The 20,528-nt window shown below is 40.7% G+C and overlaps 1 protein-coding gene across 3 annotated transcripts in view; it reads left to right on the forward strand.

Moving 5' to 3' along the window:
- The window catches only part of PLCB1 (phospholipase C beta 1), a 2,298,721-nt gene that overhangs the window by 1,539,090 nt on the left and 739,103 nt on the right, over nt 1–20,528 (forward strand). The window lies entirely within an intron of this gene.

Here is a 20,528-nt window from a genome sequence, read left to right on the forward strand (position 1 = left end):
AATAGTAATTTTTTACCCCTACACTATCCAACACTTACCCTACCGTTGCACCCCCTGGAGTTAGAATAGTAATTTTTACCCCTACACTATCCAACACTTACCCTACTGTTGCACCCCCTGGAGTTAAAATAGTAATTTTAACCCCTACACTATCCAACATTTACCTTACATGCAATGTAATGTTATGCGTTGTAATGGTATGCGTTGTAAAGGTAGTATGCGTTGTAGTGGAATGCGTTGTAAAGGTAGTTTCAAAGAATTTGTTGTAATGGCATGCGTTGTAATGGTATGCGTTGTAATGGATGTTGCGGTGTAAAAATTGCGTTGTAAAGGTAGGCGTTGTAAAAGTATGCGTTGTAACATCATACATCCGCCCAAATAATACTGGCCTTCAATACACAAATAAAATATTTTGGGGGTAATATACGTAACTTTTTATGCTCGTTGGAATTCTTTTTTTATTCATATTATCAAGTTTATCACTAATCTATTTGGTGAGAGAAAATGTCAAACTACCTCCATCCTGTTATGTAATATGTTCTGTTCCTCACTGATGAAAACCTGGTCAATGGCATCACTGTTGTCAAACAAGACTCCATATTTAAAGTTGTCTGCAGACGCAGAGCTGCTGATTTCAATGCTAAAATGGACAATTATTCTAGCCTTCTAGCCAGCTGCCTGGAGCTACACGGGTTGTTAAGGGCCCTGCACCTGAGTTATAGGCCTGAGCCGCAGGCCTGCAATTGTGCTCCCATCATAAGCCCTGACAGACCAAGTCAGGGCAAGGAAGGTAAGAAGGAGAGGGGAAATTGCACTAACAGCATGTGCCCAGATAGCCTAAAACCGGAAGGCGCAGAAGCTAGGCATTGGCCCTCTCCTATCAGTCATGACTGTAAGGAAAAGTCAAACTACCTAACCTTCCTACATTATGCAAGAGGGGGAGTTACCATCTCGTTCATACCTACAAATTAAGCAGTATCGGATAGGGTATTGATGTCCGAGTGACACAAATAGAGACTAACAATCTCTGTAAATCATTAGCACAAACTGATATACCAGTTTTGCATGGTACTCAACAAGCACAGCATGCACCTTGATAAACAGTAAAAGGCATGAGAGTAGCTGAAAAGATAATGAATTGACCAGTTGATGTCACCAGTGCACTAGAAGAAAGGAAGAAAACTCAGAGGGCTAGCATGCAATGTAGCGTTGGACGGCAGCCATCAAGGTAAACATTCGGGCAGCAGTTCACGAGATGCTGAATTGTATAGGTCAAGGCTTTTATTCACAATGACAAATCCAGGGTCTGGGAATAAAAGGTCAGTTATTGGGTTTGGGTCATTTATCCTTCGGATGCATAGTTTCAGTGAAGATCTGGATGTAGCTGAACCCCTTCTGAGATCATTGTCTCCGGCCCATTCTTGTGTCTGCTCTCTTCCTTGTCACCAATTCCTCTCACTTTCAGACAGTGCGGATTCCTCAGCTTTATCGGAAACCACCCTCTTTTTGTGGGTGCAATGTCTACCTTAGTTCCCTGTGACTGTGAGGTATCAATAGCTGATAAGATGAGCTTCATATTTAACTCATCACAGGTAATGAGCATTGTGGTAGATTCAAGCAGCCATTACTAATGTTCCATTTATGAAGAAAAGGATGAAGAGGCAGAAATGTCCCCTGTTTGATATTAGTCTCTTCTGTGAAGTCTTCTGCAACACAGATTTTTCGAGTCTAATGCAGAAGTGGGCCATTCTGCTTCCTGACCATAGAAATCATTTGCTTGATTTGTTTGGGGCACACAAAACAGGTTATGATAGGCCTTGGGGCTTCAGACGATGTGGATATTATGTACGTTCTGAAATACATTAGAAAAAACAGCATTAGATATTAGTACATCAGCCTCAAGGTCTTCCTGTAACTTTGTCTTTATTGCTTCTGTACTCAAAATCACCATATTATTCTGCAGACTCTATAATTTCTCACCCAGGTCAGGTCCCTTAGTAAATTTAATCTATGTGGTCCTCCACGGCCATGGGCTGTGTATCTGTTGAATAATGGCAGGCTTGGAAGGTAGCCAGCTCAGGCTGTAGAGACTTCATCTTTTCTGCGATATCGTTTCTGACCAACCCTTCTTTTTAGTAGAGACTCAAGGATGATTTGATGTGCAGGAAAGGCGACTCAAGCCACATTCGATGTCAGGAGTTTGCGGGAGAACTTTGACTTCAACAGTTGACAGTGAGAAACAGAAAACGCACATACTCAAAGCAAGAGTTGGGGGTGCTCAGGTGACATTGGTGTATGCTTCTCACTGCCATCCACAACTAGCTACCAAAGGCCACATAAGGGATCTCCACTGTGTGTTTAGGCAATTGACGTCGAGTGCCTGCTTAATGCAGAAAGTCTCCTGCAATAGGTGCTATTTCTGTACATCATGTCATATCCATTGTGCCTTGAATGTCCCAATGGGTTCCATGTTAAAATATAAAAAAAATATTGATTAGAAAATATCAATAACAAAAATATCAACTCCCTAGCCATAAATAAGGAAGTAATGTAATATTGACACAAAAATATTGATGTAAAAAATATAGAAGTAAAAAATATCGACTTAAAAATCTACATTACTTTAAAAAAAATAATATTAATATTATTAACAAAAGTAATTAAATGTAATATATATTTTAACTAATCACAACTAATAAACTTAATCTAATAAATATAAACACAAAGAAATGGGTACATATACATACATTTACTTCAATACATTTTATTAACTAATATCTTTATTTAGGTTATAAACTTTTGAAATTATTAAAAATTAAATATACACATATATAAATAATTTCTATATTTAATTAACACATTAAACTATTAACAAAAATAAAACATACATTTAATAACAAAATAAACACAATAGTAATGGAAACGTTGGATAGCAAGGGGGTAAAAATTACTATTCCCACTCCAGTGAGTGCAACAGTAGGGAAAGCATTGGATATCTTAGGGGTAAAATTTCTATTCACACTCCAGTGAGTGCAACAGTAGGGAAAGCGCTGAAGATCATAGGGGTAAAAATTGCTATTCCCACTCCAGTGAGTGTAACAGTAGGGAAAGCGCTGAATAGAGGAGGGATAAAATTTACTATTTCAACTCCAGTGAGTGCAACAGTAGGGAGAGCGCTGGATAGCATAGGGGTAAAAATTAATATTCTCACTCCAGTGAGTGCAACAGTAGGGAAAAGGTTGGATAGCGTGGGGGTAAAAGTTACTATTCCCAGTCCAGTGAATGCAACAGTAGAGAAAGGGCTGGATCCCACAACAATAAAAATAAAAAACATCAACTTTTTTATTAAGCTTAATTTCCAATATTAACATAATTAATATATAAAATTACATATATTATTATTAACAAAGATAATAACAAATCATCAATTACACATTATTTAACACTATAATATCCACAACACGCACCTAAAATAATTACACAATTACAATAAATAAGGCCTAAATAATTAATGGAAATTTATTTATAAATATGTGATAATTAATCAATACAAAATTAATTCCTTACCACCCTTCACACCATTTACACATATAAACACCACAACACACACCTAAAATTAATTGCACAATTACAATAATAATTACTCATTAATTAATGGAAATTAATTTATAAATATTTAATAATTAATCATCAAGGAAAAATTCATTACTTTCAACCCTTCACAGATTGGACACATATAAACACCACAACACACACCTACAATTAATCAAATGATTAACATCATTAATTATTAATTGATTAATTGAAATTAATTAACAACTAATTATTAAACTATTATTAATTAATCAATTAACACATTAATTATTCAATATATTTAATATAATTAAATAACTTCCCATCCTATTCCCCTATAAACCCACAACCCTCTACGGAACTAAAAACGCAAAATTCAAATAGAAATAAAAATATTACCTACTATATATTATATTTTAAATCTATGTAAATAAATTACTTCCCACCCTATTCCCCTATAAACCCACAAACTGCTACGGAACTAAAAACACAAAATTAAACTTAAAATAAATTAATAACTACTAAAATTTTAAAACATATAATAAAATGACAAACAATTCTCAATAAAAACACTAAAATACATAACATTATTGATAATTCGATCTTTTTGTCAACTATATTTTTGTAAGCGATATTTAATACGTCGATATTTTTGTAATCGATATTACTTACCTGTCAGCCGATATTCTTGTTCACGATATTTCTGTTGTCGATATTTCTTCCCCACAATATTTCTGCAGCAATATTTATGTTCCTTGATATTTTTAATTTTATATTCCTGCTCTGCACTGTTCCAATGAGGCTCACATTTCTGATCAGTTTTCCAACTATTACAGTAGCATCATGACCCATTCACTGTAACCAGGAAATAGCCAGTGACCAGATATAGTGAGCTTGATCAATCCAGAATGAATTGCGCTCCCATTTAGCCAACATGCGGACCATGTCTGTGACGTGAAGCATGCAGAGGCATGACTTTGATCCAGGGAAGGGCCTGACAAACAAAGTGGCTGCACTGTTTCAGTTTTTGGACCGAGAGGTGGTGACAGATCTCCCTAGCACATACAAAACAAGTTTATGGGAAGATATGGGATTCAGGATCTATCTACAGAGTGCTCCACACTCCACCCTCAGGATCTTGCAATGTGGCCTCCACCTCCTCGCCTCATCCACCACATCAGAATTCCGGGGCTATTGGGAAGGGAGAATAGAGAAGCCACAGTTCCTTTGGGGCTACTACCAGGTCCATTTTGTAACTACTCATTTCTCACCTGCATTGTAGAATGTGTGACTCTCCCTCTTCATCCCCCCAGGGCTCTCACGATCCGCCAGGTGGCACTTGGTGCTCCCGCCAATCATCTTGCAATCCCAGTAGAAAGGCAGATGTAAGCAATTAATGTAGGTCTCACTTGCCACCATTCTACCCGGAAGCAGATGCTATGCTGGGTTAGAAAATCAGTCCCTCTCTTAGCCGGTGCACATGCATGTGAACAAGTACCACACACAACCTGTTCAGACCCTTTTGCCAGTGGCAGCTTCTGCAAAACTCAGGTTGGGGGGCATGGTAGGGGGGAACGGGATGGAGAATTAGAGAAATAATATATATATTTTTAAAAGCCTTACCTGGTCGGACGCCTCAGTGCTCCTTTTCTCTCCTGATGGTGTACCAGCAGTCCCTGGGACACCAGCACAGGCTCCCCACCCATTCCCAGTACTGCTGTCAATACCATGAGAGCAGCTCAAGGATTGGTTTGAGTGGCTTGGTTTGCTGCTCAGACCGTGCCTGGGAGTCCTTGCCTTTTCTCCAACCCGGCTGTGCAACACAGCTGGGTTGAAGTAACCTAAGTGCGCATGACAGTTTTCCCGGCCAAACCATCCTGCACACTTTTAGTGTGCACTACTCTCTGCTGGCTATGACAACAGCCATCCTGGGCTGGCTCTAGAGGGAAATGGGAAAAGTAAAATGATAAAACTAATTATCATTTTATTTTTCCAGTTTCCCTGAGCCGGCTCCCAGGAGGGGGGTGTGGAGTGACGCTCACCGCAGTCTTTTACCTCTGCTGTCCAGAGCAGTTTGACTCTCTTGTAAAGGGTAGGCACGGACAGTATGCAATAGCTTACGGTCGTTGAGACTTTTTTTAGGGATACATGCTCACAGCAGAGGTCCAAAAAAGAATGGGCCTCCGACTGAGGTAGCTGTGCGCTCTACAAGATTCATAAATAAATAAATAATAAATAAAAGCAAAAATCCAGGGTTTTTTCATGGTTAGATTCTACTTCATTAAACAAAAATATAGGACAAACTACTACTATCACAATTGATTATGCACAATGCAAGCATTGTGAATTCTTCGTTCGAAATGATACATAATTGGGGGGAAAGAGCAACACATTTTGCAGTAAGTCCAGGACAATTTCATGAGCCACAAAGTTACATAAAATACACGGTGATCCCTGACCCCTATTTGCCCTTTAGGATTTAGGATGTTCACAAACATTTAACAACATGTTATTCTGATATGTGTCACTTCCATATCTGAAAAGTTATATATCACGGACTTGCTGAGCTCTGTACAGTAGTAACACTATTAAAATCTCATTGACACTATACACAGAGAATTACTGACTAAGTAACAATAAAGCATTTCTCGTGTATATTTAACTTGGCAGTCTACTTTTAGATAGTTACTGCAGCATACCTTTATCAGTTGAGCAGATAACTGTTGCATGAAGCATTGACAAGTCACTGAGTATTTATTCACGCATGCAGATCTGAAAGCCTTCATGAGAAGACAGACCATGCAAGTAAGCATAGTAAAATACCAGAAAGTGCCAATGCATGAGAACAGACACATGCACAAATATTGTTTCTGTGCATTAGCACAAACATTGCTTCTGTAGAGGATCCCACCTCACTCCTGTATAATTCAGGCTATTGCAGAGGAGAAGGGATTTGAGCTTGAGGCGAATTGATAAGTGTACAGTATGTGTGTGTGTGATGTGTGTGTGCGTATTTTCTACATGAATAGTGTGAATATGAGAAATAGCTTCCATTTTAGAAAAAACAGTGGGGCAGATTTATCATTGAGTTGCATCACCCCTGTGCCACGCAAGAGGGCACAAGGGCGACACAACTACTAAGTTATATTTATCATGCCACGCAAGGCTGCCTTGAGTGGCTTGATAAATCAAGAATCGCTGTGCTGCATTTCTCAGCGCTAGGTAGGCATTCCATGAGTGGAGGGTGGGTGTTCCCACATATCCACCCATGGATTTTAGCACATTCCCAGATCTACCATTACTGGAGGACCTGGGAATGCTTCAGCACACACAGGAAGAGAAAAATGCCTCAGAGAATTGTTTTTGTGCAGGAAGGGACGGACCTCTCCCTCACCCCCCTTTGCTACACCACTGCTGATGAGCACCTTAATGGTGAGAAATGTAGGCCTCCAATGGATGTTGGAGGCTGTTTCAAAATGCGAAGGAGACATTAATGAGAAGTGTCAGAAGAGGGCTCCCTCAAAGTCGTGGCAGAAGTGCGCTGACCCAAAACAAACCTCGGTAAAATGCTGTTGTTTGGTGTAAGCAGAAATGCCATTAGGTCTGTAGCCAGACCTACAAACAGTGTGGTGGCACAGAGGGCGCAGATGAGTTACAAACAGAACGCGTTAACATGATCATAACAAATATTAAATAAGTAACGGCCACATGCATCAACCTATTTAGGAAGTGCAAACAATGCGAATCGGTAAATTCGGCCGTATGCGATTCCTAAATAAGTTTTTGGGATGCATCATGCATTTTTGTAACATTTGCTATTTTTAGCGATTTCCAAAAATGCGATTGCTTTTAAGGAATCGCAAATTTGCGATTCCTTAAAAGCAATGCATGATTGTGTTTAAAATTGCGAATTCGCAATTAGGGGGTGCAAATTACCACGAGGGTGAACCTCGTGGTAATTTGCGAAAATTTATTAAAATGCTAAAAATTGCATTTTAAAACACTGTCATGTTACAGACACACAAGTCCTTAGGACATGTGTGTGTGAAACATGCACTTCAAAATACATTTCAGGGGTGCAGGGGGGGTCCTTTGGACCCCCCCTGCACCCATGGAATGCATTAACATTTTGCGAATCACTAATTGAAATTCGCAAAATGTCAATGCCTTCCCATTGATTCCTATGGGCCTTTTGGCCCATGGGAATCAATAGGAATTGCGAAATCGCAAATTAGAATTCGCATAATATTTGCGATTCGGTAAAAATTGCGATTTTTACCGAATCGCAAATATTATGCGATTTAAATCATGCATCCCATTTTGCGATTCCTTATTTGCGATTCCCTAAAAATCGCAAATAAGGAATCGCAAAACCTTACAATGATGCATGTGGCCGTAAATGTGCAAGATTCAAAATTATAAATGATGGCCAAACCATGCTGTTTCCTCAGATGAAACCTCTGGGTATATTTAAAAGCCCCTTGCACCACCTGTGGATGACATTTAACATGGAAAAAGTGACATCGCGGCAGCTCAAGGGGCTTGTAAATAAGCCCAATTCCTCAGTGAATTTTATACATCTATGTATTTGTTGCTCCTATTAAAGCTCTGGCACATACTCCCATATTGCTCTTCTGTAAGCCATTTAGCCACTAGCCAAAGTTCTCCAACCTTTTCTGTAGTATGAGAAATTTATGTTCAATGAAAATCATCTCAAGCTACTAATACTATTAGGGATTTAATACTAGCCAAATCAGACAAGTTGATATTAATGGTCACCATGTGCAAGATTACTAGCAATATGAGTGCATCAGGCATGGTTCCTAGCAGTGATGTAAAAAAAGAATTGTCAACGTGGAATGTCTCTACATAGGTAATACATACTAGCCATAGCTGCAATGCCCCTTTGCACCAAGTTATTATTAGTAATAAATCTCCTATAACGTCAGCTCATGAGTTCCGAAAATACACACATCTCTGTCTCAAATACACACTTTTCGATTTCGGTAGAAATGTATAATCCAACCAAACAAAAGCTTCTAATTTAGTAGGCTGGGCTGACCACAGGAGAGCTACATAGGAGTAGCTGGAGAGCTACCAGTAGCTCACGAGCATCACCTGTGCCTTCCTTTCAGAATGGGAAAAAGAGACATGCCGGCGATGCAAGGGGCTTGTAAATAGGCTCCTAAGTGTGTACCAAGTGAAAGATCAACACCAAAGCAACTGCAATTAATCCAAGAACACTTTTTGAATAAAATATAATTTCCCATTGATTTTGGCCATTCTTCGAAATCATCAATTATTTGTTATGCATAGAGCTTTCCTAGACTGAAGCGGTCATGAAACAAAAATGCTTGTTTAGGGTAACTTATACATTTACAGTAACTTTAGGTTCATTATATTATAAATCAACATTTCTCTATTTATATTTTTCCTCCTAAAATTGGGATTGTTATTCCTAAGTGTAACTCTTTCTACCTCATTACTGGGGTTTCTAGATTCAAATCCTTGAACATCACCTCATGATGGATCATGAGTAAAACCTTAGTGAATTGTCACTTTCACACAAAAAATACCACTGATGCAAATAAAACACATTCGGTGCAATCTTTTTGTGAACCATGACAGGAACGGGACACTTCATGTGTTTAGAATTCTTAAACATTCCCGTAACTGAGTGTATACTTTCCTTAAATCAGGTTTCATTGCTTAAAACAGATAAAATGGTGGCGTGAAAATATAAGTGTGAATGTAAAATATTTTACGATAACATTATGGAAGGGTGATAGATGTGAGTTTCACTTTAAGGACTTATTCAGTCAGAAAAAAAGCCCAGATCACTGTAGTTCGATATGAATGTATATATACAACACCGCTTGTGTTAGAGTCCTCCCTGCTGGTTGTGTAGTGGTATGACAATCAATGCACAAAAATAAAGTATCTCTCGTGCGCTTTACTCTATCTAAAAAGTAACCCGTATGTTAAATGAACATGTGAGCCTATACAGGTCCTGTACACAATATAGGAATTATTTGAGTTAAAAACACAATTAGCTGTCGATTATATTTGCATTCGATATTTTGAATTAAACAGACAGTTTAATGTGCCAGACATGGCTTGTCCATCAAATCTGTGAATGGATGAATGAGTGACAGAAGCCTTAAGGCAGAGGTCTTCAAACTTTTGTAGGTTGAGACCCCCCAGCTGAATTTTTTTAGATGTTGGGCCCCCCTATTACCTGACGGAAATTTCTGCAATCTGGTACACTACATAATCGACCGCCACACGCATATCACGTGCCATATCCGGCAAATAATGTTCAACACTATAAGAGTGTTTAGTAAATTGCAGGTTTGTGAGTGGGTGTGGTGAAATGACAGTGGATTATTACACAGCTCAAAACATAATTTTCCATGATAAAATGTGAGCAAATAGTTTTTACTAGGATGCTTTGTTTTACACATGACATAGATTAATAATAACACCACCAAAATAAATGTGACAGGTGTGCCATTTTTTAGCCACATAGACTGTCAATTTGTTGATGGATTTTTGCTACTGCCATCCTCAGGTTGTGCTCCACATCCAGTCTTTAACAAGACTTAGGGGCATATTACCAACAGCTAGCGATAATTATCGCTATGTTGGCTTAGCGGCGATATTTTTATCGCCGAGCTGCGGTGATTTTTATCGCTTAGGAACCTTGCTATTATCAAGGTTTATCTCCTAAGCGATAAAAATCGGCCGAAATGCATGAATATCGCTGAAAAGTCAGCGATATTCATGCATTACCGAGCTAATGCTCTTAGCCATGTTATCCACCTCCCATTGGATAACATGGCTAAGAACTGCTCAGGGGCAGGCGTTAGCTTTTGGAGATATTCGCGCTTAGCGCGAATATCTCCAAAAGTTGGTAATAGGAGATAGCGATGTTAGCGACTGTTTCCAGTCGCTAACATATTGGCACGCCCACTTTGCATGTCATTAGTGATAAATTTCACTGACAGGCAAAGCGGGGCCCAAGATGGTCACTATCTCCTACTAGCTCTCGCTAACTGGTGTTAGCGACAGCTAGGTAATAGGGAGATAATTTTATCTCCACTTTCTTGGCTTTTAAAGCCAAAAAAGCAGAGATAAACCCGCTTGATAATATGCCCCTAAGTCTTTAGTACCGCAAGTGCTGAAAACCCAATCTCACACAAATAGGACAAACTGAAAGGCAAGAGAGTTTTGATAGCAGTTTCTCTTAAAGCTGACATTTTCAGCCAAAACATTGACTGTAAGGGAGACAGTGTTATCAGGTTTTTCGAGCACTCCCTAGCTCAGAGTTGGTTTTCGAAAAACAATTCTTCTCTAGAAACCATTAACAAACGTTTTAGGCAGATTTATAATGAGATAATTGCCCACCAACCAGTTATGGATCCGAAGACAAAGGTGAAAGTCCACAGAGAGGGCGCTGAACGAACACCTAATTGAGAATTCCTTAGTGGTACAATAAGTTGCTTGCCTGAAGCAGTGGGGGTTTAGGACAAGTTGGGCTTATGTTTAAAAAAATAGAACTGATAATAGTTGAATGATGTTGCCTATTTTTTGTTCAGAGCAATGTTGTCTGACAGACTTTGTGGTGTCAGGGACATGTTCAGGATTTTGGGTGCCCTGGGCAAATACTATTTTGGGGGCCCCTGTTCAGTAGAGCTTTGAGATTAAATGATTCACTTTCAGCTCTGCCATACCCTCTTTAGCCAGGCTACTAATGGTGCACAGGCGCTATGGTCGAAATTCTAAAAGTGTTCACATCCAATATTCAGAGGTAGTGATGTGTGTTTTCACTGTTGTAACAAAGCAGCAGGCCACAAATTTTACGGCGAATAATATCTGTGATATCCACCAATTTCTCATATGTGAGGACCCGTTTTGATCTAAAATAAACTTTTTTATGGTTGTTGCATAAAACAAAAACATTTATCTGTATATAGTAATAGAACTCTCTCACATCAATCACATTAAAAAGAAATTAAACAAAATGGTATTTACAAGAATCTGTTTAGGAATTATTCCAAGCCATCAGGGCAAAAACAGAGCTGCCTCTATCAAGAAGCCCCTGAAAGGCTGCATTGCAGTGCATGTAAATGTGTCCTTTTGTAATTTAGGAAGAAAACCTTGATGGGGACCGACATGCCCATACATGTGTACAGGGGTGCAACTAGACCCAAACTTCGGGTGGGGGCTAACACTCTGAACCAGGGATGGCCCTAGCACTGGTCGCACACAGTGGAACGGTCTGTTTTGGTGCCCCGACCCCCATTTCCTCCTCCTCCATGAATTTCCTCACTACCACTCACCAACAATGCACCTCATCTCTCTACAGCACCTTTCTGGCAAACATTTCTTTTTTATAGCACTACTCATTGTTTACTCACACTCAGTTCTTTGATCTGCATGGTACAAACTTTTGTAGCAGGCACATTAACCCACTGCGCTGTGTGGGTGGTGGTAGGAGTACCATGTGAGTGCAGGGTGAGCCATGCAACAGTGTGAGAGTAGGGTAAGAGGAGTGACTGCAGGGTGAGTGAGGTGACATATGAATTTGGGTGCAGATGTAAGTGCAGAGTGGGATGAATGAATGTATGGTTAGTGATGGTCTTATTTGAGTGAGATTGCAGATTGGGTAGTGGGCGGGACAGTGAGTGAAGTAAACTGAGAAGTGGCTAGGTGCACAGCGGTGGTTTATCGAAAAGTTGAAGTGGGTTGGTGAAGTTTGTGAGGTGGGGTGCTCCACCAGGTAGCGTAACCGTCCAAGTACGCTGAGTGAATGAATGCTTAATTAGCGCACAAACGTCGTAAGTGCGTCCCTGCGTTTGGGCACACCTTTTGGATCGTCACACAGGACAGACTCCGTTGTTTTTGTTTGATTGTTTAATGGTTGTTTTTACAAGTTCAATAAGTTTGTTTGTATCATACTTTCATTTAGTGAATATTACATTTCATATCCTCATTTGATGATTTCCAATGTATATTTGTAGCTAAAGAACACAAACGCTCCAATGCATTTCGGGCTTGGCCCTTTCTCAAGAAACTCTGTAGATGAAAATAACATGATTGAAATACGCAGTAATATATGATGTTCATCACACAAAGTTAACATTTGGAGTGATGTGCAAAACATGCAAACTGTATCGGTGTGTTTTTTTTAAAGAAATGAATAAAGTGAATACGTGCTCGGCGGGTTGGTGCACAGTAACATGGTGACATTGTTGCGGGTTGAAACAACTACGTGTACAATGTTAAAACGTACCGGGTCTTTCTTTAGGACGAAAATCGGGGCGGTCGATGGTTAGCGCTGTTGGCAAAAACAGCGGAGATTTAGAATAGTAACCTAACGCGGTGGCAGGTCGACAGTGTAAATAAAGTCGAACTCGCAATTTGACTTACTTTGTAGCGAAGCTGGAAACGTCTCAGAGGTGTATAGTCTTGGGAAATCGAGTCGAAAGTTCTCCTCGTGTTCGGGACACCGAGGGGACCTGAGCAGGGGTGTATGAACGCGTAGGTGAATTTAAACCTGGCAGGAACACGGAAAGGTTCGTGGTGTCAGCGAAATGAAAAACGGACTAATGGAACTAATGAAAAATTGGCGGCCATCTTGGCTTGGGTTTAGTCGTGAACGGTGGAAGGAGTGCAAAAATATGTACAATCCAAAAAGGTATTACGGGGTGAACACAACAGCGTGTACACGCTGTTGTGTTCACCCCGTAATACCTTTTTGGATTGTGAACGGTGGAAGGAGTGCAAAAATATGTACAATCCAAAAAGGTATTATGGGGTGAACACAACAGCGTGTATACGCTGTTGTGTTCACCCCGTAATAAATTTTTGGATTGTACATATTTTTGCACTCCTTCCACCGTTCACGACTAAACCCAGGCCAAGATGGCCGCCAATTTTTCATTAGTTCCATTAGTCCGTTTTTCATTTCGCTGACACCGAGAACCTTTCCGGGTTCCTGTCAGGTTTAAATTCACCTACGCGTTCATACACCCCTGCTCAGGTCCCCTCGGTGTCCCGAACACGAGGAGAACTTTCGACTCGATTTCCCATACACCTCTGAGACGTTTCCAGCTTCGCTACGAAGTAAGTCAAATTGCGAATTCGACTTTATTTACATTGTCGACCTGCCACCGCGTTAGGTTACTATTCTAAATCTCCGCTGTTTTTACCAACAGCGCTAACCATCGACCGCCCCGATTTTCGTCCTAAAGAAAGACTCGGTACGTTTTAACATTGTACACGTAGTTGTTTCAACCCGTAACAATGTCACCATGTTACTATGCACCAACCCGCCGAGCACGTATTCACTTTATTAATTTCTTTAAAAAAAACACACCAATACAGTTTGCATGTTTTGCACATCACTTCAACTGTTAACTTTGTGTGATGAACATCATATATTACTGCATATTTCAATCATATTATTTTCATCAACAGAGCTCCTTGAGAAAGGGCCAAGCCCGAAATGCATCGGAGCGTTTGTGTTCTTTAGCTACAAATATGCATTGGAAATCATCAAATGAGGATATGAAATGTAATATTCACTAAATGAAAGTATGATACAAAACGAACTCATTGAACTAGTAAAAACAACCATTAAACAATCAAACAAAAACAACGGAGTCTGTCCTGTGTGATGAACCAAAAGGTGTGCCCAAACGCAGGGACGCACTTACGACGTTTGTGCGCTAATTAAACAGTGAGTGAAGTGTCACATGAGTGCATGGTGAGTAGTGTGCTTGTGTGACTGCAGGGTGAGGTACAGGGTGAACAGCGCAAGTATATTGTGAGTGCAGAGTGATCACTGTGAGTACAGGGTAGGCGGGTGAATGGTGTGAGTGCGTCGGAATGAGTGTGAGGGCATTGCAATCGATGTGAGTGCAGGGTGAGCATGAAAGTGAAGGGCGAGACTGAGGAGCGAGTTGTCTGAATGCATGGTGCATTCCCAGACACTTGCAGTAACTCAGCATGCTATTGTCAGCAGTGCAGGGTTTCAGATATGTTAAACTATTGCTATTATGGCATTAACCAGGGATCAGGGTGGAGGAAATAGATGTGCTGATCTTACAACAAACATCCAGTTTTATGATTAGCGTTGCCAGGTCCTTATTTTGAGGTACAGGAAGCACAAAAATAAACAAATAAACAGTCACCAAAAGCTGTACTGTCAGGACTTGTGTGTGCATACCTTGAACAGCAAATATAAATAGAAGCTCTGTTAAGAGTAATCTAGGGCTGTTTTAATGATCCATGACTGATAATAAAATGGAACAAAGACAGAAAAGTCACATTACTAATGAATACATACTTGTTTATAAGCTTATTTAGTGTCAGGACAATAAAGTTGCAGGCTGTTTAAACAACACATGGCTGGCTGGTATTTTTCTTTTGCAACTTGAAGCCCTGTGTGAATTTAAAAGAAACGTTGTCTCCTTTTGCTAAGATTTAACCCTCCCAGGATGGGGTTAAACTTGTAGAGTTGAAATGCTTCCGCTGCAGTGGGAGGCAGGATGTGTGTGTTCTCTTCTAAAACTGAAAGCCAGGAACAGATAGACGGTAATTTCAGCTGCACTGGGAGGCAAGGACTCTCCTCTGCTATGAAATCAAATGCGAAGGAACAGGACTGTGTTTCCTTGCTTTCGTTTTTAGCAGGAGGTTCCCTGCCTCCCACTGCAGCTGAAGCACTTCAGCTCTAAGAATTAACCCCCTTCTGGGACAGTTAACTCAACTCTTTACATCACAAAAGCACAGGCACCTTGTGACTTTTCTATTTCCCTCCCCCTCCTTCCCCTCTCCAATCCTCTCTTACAGGAGCTCTGGGTGAAGACTTGGACACCGGACAGTTAAACACCAACAAAGGGAAGATCTTGGTGTGGAGTGCGCGCCCCCCCTGAGGGGGGGCGAACCCCACAGATTGAAGAACTCTGCCTTAAGGGGTTTTTATGACTGGCTCACAGGATGAGTGAGCAGTCCGAATTTTGAGGAGGGATATGAGGAGGTGAACGTATCGCCTTGTGTTTTCTTCTGAAGATTGGGACCAATTTATACTCAATTTGTTCGTAGTGGACAATTGGCAAGATCTTGCCTTTGCATTTTGTGAATGTAGTTGTGTCTTTATGAAGGATTAAGCTATTTGGTTGTTTGGCCAGCCTCTTATATTTGTATTGTCACCTAACATGATAATTATAAGATAATAATCAAATTAATTTGTTGATTTATTGTCGAGGTTGAACGTTATGTCCGGTCAACCTCATTGGCTTGGCTGAACATTATGAAACAGATTCCTTACGTACCAAAGGAGTACTGTGTGAAACTTGGGTGCGCTGCATTATGTAAATGATAACAACTGTGCAGCTCCAGCTTTATAAAGGGTCATCTATGAATGATGTCATTGGTAGTACATGCACGGTTTATAAAGGGTCATCTATGGATGATGCCATTGGTGGCACATGCATGGTTTATATAGGGTCATCTATGGATGATGTAATTGGTGGCACATGCACGGTTTATATAGGGTCATCTATGGATGATGTAATTGGTGGCACATGCACGGTTTATAAAGGGGTGTCTATGGATGATGTAATTGGTGGCACATGCACGGTTTATAACCGGTAGGGCACTTTCCAGTTGCACCACCCTTAGTCACTTCAGACTGGTATTTTTCACTCCACGATGTATATCCACGATGTATATCCTTCCTCCTCGAGACCAAGCACCCTCACTACACAGCGTTTTGACGTAATATTTCACGCATGACACTGCGAATCCGAGGAATATGTAAATATTGTTGAATTTTAGTAGGGCACAAACACTGTACACGTGGTCACACACTGAGAAAGTGGTACAAAGTTGGCATATATGTAAAAAACTCTCTTAAGTCTCTGAAAAATTTCTGCTCTTTTCTTTTTCTCCTAACAGGCTTTTATTTCATTCAGGCAGGTTTTTGTCTATTATAAAAGTCCTGATGATGATCCCGTGTATTTAGTCGAGCTAAGGGATCGAAACGTCGACACCCATGAGTGGGTTTACACTTGTATTATTGTCAAATGTGATTGTGTACACCCAACTCCAGGCGATACTGATATTAATTTTTGACTCTTTACAGTACCCTGTCCTTGCTCCTTTCCTTTGCCTGAAAGACACCCCTTTCACTTTTACGCTATCCTTATTTTTTCCCCTCCTCTTTGTACGGCACAGGCTTGTGTCAAGTTATTCTGTTTATATTGTAAAGATTGGATATTGCCTCCAGAAAATAAACTCCTTTCCCGGCTGGGTCTGGAAACCTGAAATTCGTATAGCTTCCATTGTGTACCTATACTGTATCAGTTTGAATCTTAAATAAGCTAAGTGACCTTTGTTCTTTATAACGTAGTTATACCCATGGTACTTAGCTATCCGTTGGGTCCCCTTGTACTATAAAAAGTAATTGGTGGCACATGCACGGTTTATAAAGGGGCATCTATGGATGATGTAATTGGTGCTGCATGCACGGTTTATATAGGGTAATCCATGTATGATGTCATTGGAGGCACATGCACGGTTTACATAGGGTCATCAATGGATGATGTCATTGATGGCACATGCACGGTTTATATAGGGTCATCTATGGACGATGTAATTGGTGGCACATGCACAGTTTATAAAGGGGCATCTTTGGATGATATAATTGGTGGCACATGCACGGTTTATAAAGGATCATCTATGGATGATGTCATTGGAGGCACATGCATGGTTTACATAGGGCCATCAATGGATGATGTCATTGATGGCACATCACGGTTTACATAGGGTCATCAATGGATGATGTCATTGATGGCACATGCACGGTTTATATAGGGTCATCTATGGATGATGTAATTGGTGGCACATGCACAGTTTATAAAGGGGCATCTTTGGATGATGTAATTGGTGGCACATGCACAGTTTGTAAAGGGTCATCTATGGATGATGCCATTGCTGGCACATGCACGGTTTGTAAAGCGTTATCTATGGATGATGTCATTGGTGGCACATGCACGGTTTATAAAGGGTCATCTTTGGATGATGTCATTGGTGGCACAAGCACGGTTTATAAGGATCATCTATGGATGATGTCATTGGTGGCACATGCACGGTTTATATAGGATCATCTATGGATGATGTGATTGATGGCACAAGCACAGTTTATAAAGGTCATCAATAGCTGATGTCATTGGTGGCACATGCACGGTGTTCACCCTTTACGCTATGATTCATAGCTGTGCCAGTTGTCTCTTTCATAGGATTAGCTCTCTGGTACTACCTCAGTACAAATTCTGGTGTGCAAGAAGATGCACACCAAGGAAATGTATTATTTCGTATAGACCACACACATTACGCTTAGATGCAATACACTATATTTTGCATGTCACCGTGTTTGCACCTAGTTTTATGTAGATCCTGGTCAGTTCATTTTTAGTGGCGGCCGGCACAGGTACACCTGATGATTTTGAGCGGTAGGATGGGGCGGTGGGGATGCGGGGCTGTGGGGCCGGGTGGGACGCAGCAGGGGATATGTCGACAGACGACGGAATAGGCATCATTTAATTATTTAGCATACCTATTTTGTCATCTGTCGCCTTCCCCCTCCACCCACCGCTTCCCGCCTCTGCCCCACCCCACCGGGCTTACCTGTGCACACCCAGCTGTTTATTTTATTTGATCTGGCTTTACATCAAATCAAACTGATGTTTTGCTGGGTTGCCCCTGACACACATATTTCCTTATATTAAAGGAAGGTAAAACTTCATGGTGCAAACAATTTTTTTTATGCTGCTCGAAGTTCGACCTTAAATATGATCAAGAGACACTGATGGATACCATGTTGAATGAATACGTTGAAATTCTGTACATTCAGGAAATTATCCACAAAATGTAATCTTAAAGTAAAGGTCTGAAAAACTGTATAGGTCTGTGGCATTTAGGTTGTTGGGAGTCCCACAAGATGTTCTCCAGTGCAGATTTGGAGTAAGACAAAGAGCACACATGGGCCAACAACTAGTGCTGCAGCACACTATAGAAACCAATAGTGGTAGGAAAAGTACGCGTAGGAATTCATGTCAAATAAATTAAATGAGTTTGGCACACACACATTCACTGAAAAAAATGTGTCCTCATCATGCACTGCTTATGACCTCACATATAACATCACTCATGACCTGATTAATGACATCATTGTTTACATCACTGGTGACATCTCACATGACATAATTGATGACATCACAAACTACAGTTGATTCCACATGCTGGTACCATAGTACCAGCAACCTGAAATATTGGTTTTATTAAAGCACATTTGCGCTAATCAGTGGTACCTTTGGGATCCCCCCACAACATATGGCATTGAAAGTAATGGTGTGTCCTCCCTGCTCCCTTATGTGGCCTTTCTTTTTTTTTTCAAGACTCAAGGACCAAGTGACAGAGTCTTTTAACAACTGCCACATCACATTCTCCGCGTTGTACCAAGCCAATCAGGATCTACCCATTCACTTTAAATGGTCCAATCAGATGTTATCTTTACACCACCTGTTCAAATGTCTCCAATTTTTTACCAGGGATAACTCTTTCATGCCCACCTCAAGCACTTCTTTCAATGCTAATTTCTCCAGAAAGTCTGAAGAGATTTACAACAAAAGCCATGCTTTCTTAGTAAGGTTCTAACTTCTTGCCAAGTTTGGTGTACTTCTATGCAGCCATTCGTTCTCTTTTAGAAAGCAAACCTTTCTTTGGGGATTAACACAGGAAATCATACGTTTGCCCCGCTCCCTTTTGTCTTGGCTCCCACTTCACGTATTGGCATACATTTATTCATGAAGTAGACAAAGTAAATGCATTTTTGGGAATGTTTTGCCCACATTCATCAATTACTATTAATAACTTTACACTCATAAATTCTGCTATTTTCCAACTAATTTTTTTTTGGTTTTCAACACACAGAGCAAGACAAGACAGGGCTTCAGATCTCCCATCATCCCCAGTCTGCGTCCACACATTTAACCTCACTGCCAGCAAGCCAACATATAATAATCTCAACATTCCCACCTCCCCTAACACAGCCAGACTGGCTTTATTGCATGGTATTTCAATATGGGAAGTCCTGGTGTGGGCCGACCATCCTAGCAGAAAGCCCTCCATTGTCCTCGAGGAAGACGCCGTATCCGAGGTCTGGTAGACCACCAGGCAATTACCGAGGAGCCTTTAATTCTTGAAGTCACACAGTGAAGAAATGTTCATATATTCAGCACCTGAACACATCTGTCCAGACCCTGCAATCGGCCATCATTTGATGTTCACCGCAATAGCGGAGCCATTGATTCTCTTGCTTCACCCGCCGAACAAACTACAGATACCCTAACCGGGTTGGAATTATCACTGGTTGTGGGGGATTAATTCTTTCGTATCTATTAGGACCTAGCCCTGAAGAGTCAGAGTGTACTGTATTCTCACGAAACACGTGTCGGCTGGTATTTTCTGCAACAAACAATTAAAAGAACGAGATCAACAGGCGTCAACTGCTTTTTCCTCCAGTTTCACAAATTGCCATATTAGATGTTTGATTCATATGTGTGTGCACAGGTTTTCTGTATCCTAGCAGAAAGCCCCCATAAATATCTGTACAATGTAACCCTTGGCCCACTCCAATGTCCTCTAGCTTGCCTATCCCCCTCATGCCTCTTCCCTTTCCTGCATGCAATCAACCAAGTTCAACCATGCTTGTGCCACATCAAGGGATCCACAACCACGTTTTGCGTCTCTGAACAACACACCATTCTGAAAGCCTGACAATTTGAGCATTTCACTATGCCAGGTTTCTACTCTGGGTCACCCAGCAGCCTTCTAGTTCAATGGGATCTCCCGTTTTGCCAGGACCAATGCCAAGCCAATTAACCTTT

The sequence above is a fragment of the Lissotriton vulgaris genome, chromosome 6, assembly GCF_964263255.1.
Source record: "Lissotriton vulgaris chromosome 6, aLisVul1.2, whole genome shotgun sequence".
NCBI lineage: Eukaryota > Metazoa > Chordata > Amphibia > Caudata > Salamandridae > Lissotriton > Lissotriton vulgaris.